Source organism: Pantherophis guttatus, chromosome 18 (genome assembly GCF_059756535.1).
Source record: "Pantherophis guttatus breed Tessera chromosome 18, ASM5975653v1, whole genome shotgun sequence".
NCBI lineage: Eukaryota > Metazoa > Chordata > Lepidosauria > Squamata > Colubridae > Pantherophis > Pantherophis guttatus.
In genome coordinates this window covers 6,307,055-6,310,324 of record NC_142080.1, presented here as the reverse complement: position 1 = coordinate 6,310,324, position 3,270 = coordinate 6,307,055, and the positions used below count along the sequence as shown (strand labels likewise).

The window sequence follows — 3,270 nt, the reverse complement described above, 5'->3', positions numbered from 1 at the left end:
TCCAAGACTTACAGGGTGAAAATGTTCAGAAAATCTTGCAAGGGGGGGGGGCGTTGGGGTAGTGGAAAATGGAGAAATTCCAAAATATGACTTAGAACTAAGGAGAAATTTCCTGACAGTGAGAACAATTAATCAGTGGAACAACTTGCCTGCAGAAGTTGTGAATGCCCCAACACTGGAAAATTTTAAGAAGATGTTGGATAACCATTTGTCTGAAGTGGTGTAGGGCTTCCTGCCTGGGCAGGGGGTTGGACTAGAAGACCTCCAAGGTCCCTTCCAACTCTGTTATTCTATTCTATTCTATTCTATTCTATTCTATTCTATTCTATTCTATTCTATTCTATTCTATTCTATTCTGATAGATAGATAGATAGATAGATAGATAGATAGATAGATAGATAGATAGAAAAGAAAGAAAGAAAGAAAGAAAGAAAAAGGAAGGAAGGAAGGAAGGAAGGAAGGAAGGAAGGAAGGAAGGAAGGAAGGAAGGAAGGAAGAATTCTTTATTGGGCAAGTGTGATTGGACACACAAGGAATTTGCCTTTGGTGCCTACGCTCTCAGTGTACATAAAAAGAAAAGATACATTCGTCAAGAATCATAAGGTACAACACTTAATGATTCTGTGTGTTCACTGCAATTGAAACCCAGCTGTTTCCATTGTGTGTTGGTGGAGCACAATGGTGAATCCCCTGATGGAGAGGTGGCAAAGCAGGTCACTCACTTCCTATATTCAGGTCCAACATAAGCATGCTTATTTACACTGATTGTGTTTCGAGCAGTTAAACTTTCTGACCCTTTCCAGAATATATATGACACTGTGGTGTGAAGGGTCAGAAGTTCCACATCACATCAGAATTCTCTTTTGGACTTTCTTTAGAAAAATCCAGAGGAGTCCATTTATTCTCTTCCAGGTACTGACACAACAATAAATTATGTGGGGGGGGGGGTTGCCAACAATATAAAGAATTTAAACCATGTTGGTTGACTTCACACAGGCATTTGAAACTTTATGTTTTAACATGCTGTTGAAAACTGGTCCGTTTCTAAAATAAAGTTGCTTTTTTTTTCTGGAGAATCCAAACTTCTTTTGTTTCACATGGCCAGGTCTTAAATCCACGGCCGATCTAATTTAATGACATATTAGTCCTGTCCATGATTTCTGTTTGTGTCTGGATGAAAACCAGGTCGATAGAATCTAGATCACGTGAAGTGTTCATACCACTTTATAAGGCCTTGGTAAGGAGACACTTGGAATCCTGCATCCAGTTTTGGTCACCACAATATAAAAAAGATGTGGAGACTCTAGAAAGAGTGCAGAGAAGAGCAACTAAGAGGATTAGGGGGCTGGAGGCTAAAACATATTAAGAACGGTTGCAGGAAATGGAACGGTTGCAGGAACTGGGTATGTCTAGTTTAAAGAAAAGAAGGACTAGGGGAAATATGAGAGCAGTGTTCCAATATCTCAGGGGCTGCCCCAAAGAAGAGGGAGTCAAGCTATTCTCCAAAGCACCTGAGGGCAGGACAAGAAGTGATGGGTGGAAACTAATCAAGGAGAGAAGCAACCTAGAACTAAGGAGAAATTTCCTGACAGTGAGAACAATTAATCAGTGGAGCAACTTGCCTCCAGAAGTTGTAAATGTTCCAACACTGGAAGTTTTTAAGAAGAGGTTGGAGAACCATTTGTCTGAAATGGTGTAGGATTTCCTGCCTAAGCAGGGGGTTGGACTAGAAGACCTCCAAGGTCCCTTCCAACTCTGTTATTCTATTCTATTCTATTCTATTCTATTCTATTCTATTCTATTCTATTCTATTCTATATTTTTACTCATTTTCTATGTTCATTTCCACGTTTATACCATTTAACGAAATTTCCGTTTCTGCCAAATCGTGGTGGGTTTTTAAGCATTGCAATTCTATTTTTTGTTATTGTTTCTTTTCTGTTTCCCCCCCCCCTCTTAACAAAAGCTTCAAAGTGCTTCTCTGCATTTGATTATCACCAGGGCTGGGGAGAACATTGGCAAAGATCCCGCTGAAATAGAATTAATGCTCAAAGCTGGGCATTTTGCGCTGTCCGTGGTGCTAACCAGAGAGACCTTGAACTGAAAGCTGTCAGCTGAGCAGATATTTCGGTCCCGGCTCCAGGTTTTTGCTGTCTCTTCCTCTCTCTGTGGTAGAGATGAAGAATACCCAATGAATTATATATAGAATTTTCCTCCTACACACACTCCCTTTCTTCCCCGTTAAAGCAAAGGATGGGGGAATGTGGAAAGGAATCTATCCGATGAATTGAGGAAATAAGATTCCGGCTCCAGGTTTTCCCTCTGGCTCCCCCAACAATGCTACCCAGAAATAGAAGGATGCTGAAATTGCTCAGCAGTGATGCAGAAGGTATGTGCTTTTTCAGTTCTGGTCCTGATGCTGAGCTTGCGGTGAGGTCTCTGTGGCGCAATGGACGAGCGCGCTGGACTTCTAATCCAGAGGTTCCGGGTTCGAGTCCCGGCAGAGATGGTCTCCAGGACAGGTGTCTTAATTTTTCGCTCGTCTTGGAGCATGAGATGCTGATTGCTTCTATTTAATTCCGGAGGATTTGGAAGAGGAAAAATGAACGCCAAAGACTCAAATCCCCTGGGTCAGGCAGTCTGCGTTCTCTCAGACATTTATGGCCAGATTTACATGGCACAAATGCTTTTCTTCCTTTGTATTTTTTTCCGATTTTGCTTTGCAGGCCTTTATTGTTTTAAGGTTATTGTTATTATTATTGCTTGCTATGTTTAAAACCTAGCAATACACTGGAGTTTTATTTATTTGCCTGTTTTTATTGCCTGTTTTTAATCTCATTTGGCATTCAAAGAACGATTTCTTAAAATATTTTAAAAGGTATCCTTTTTTTAATAATAATCTTTTCTGCTTCTGATACGCTGTAGCTCTAGTTTAACTTCCCCGGCTTCAATTGAAATCATTTCATCAAAGGATTTCTGTTTAAATTAGAACGTAGGATTTGCTCGTCTTGTAAATTTCTTTGTTGTGTTTCCACCTTCTGGCTCCATTGAAAAGGTTGGAGGTTAAAGACGTTCTAGTAAAATATTCTGAAGAGCTTATTTGGTTCAGAGGTCAGTGACCTTTTCAGACCCTGAATGTCTCGCGCCCCCCCCCCCCTCCATCCCTAAAACACTGACAATCTGCCCAGATTACCGAATCTCATGAAATTTAAGCCATCTCTTCTCCTCGTGTCATGAAAATAAAAAGGTTATGAATCGTTTTGTCTTTTTC

The 3,270-nt window shown here is 40.6% G+C and overlaps 1 non-coding gene across 1 annotated transcript; it reads left to right on the top strand.

Moving 5' to 3' along the window:
* Positions 1–2,434: 2,434 nt before the first annotated feature.
* On the top strand, positions 2,435–2,508 carry TRNAR-UCU (transfer RNA arginine (anticodon UCU)). Its single transcript has one exon. It is a non-coding gene; the product is annotated as a tRNA-Arg (tRNA).
* The last annotated feature ends 762 nt before the right edge of the window (positions 2,509–3,270 follow it).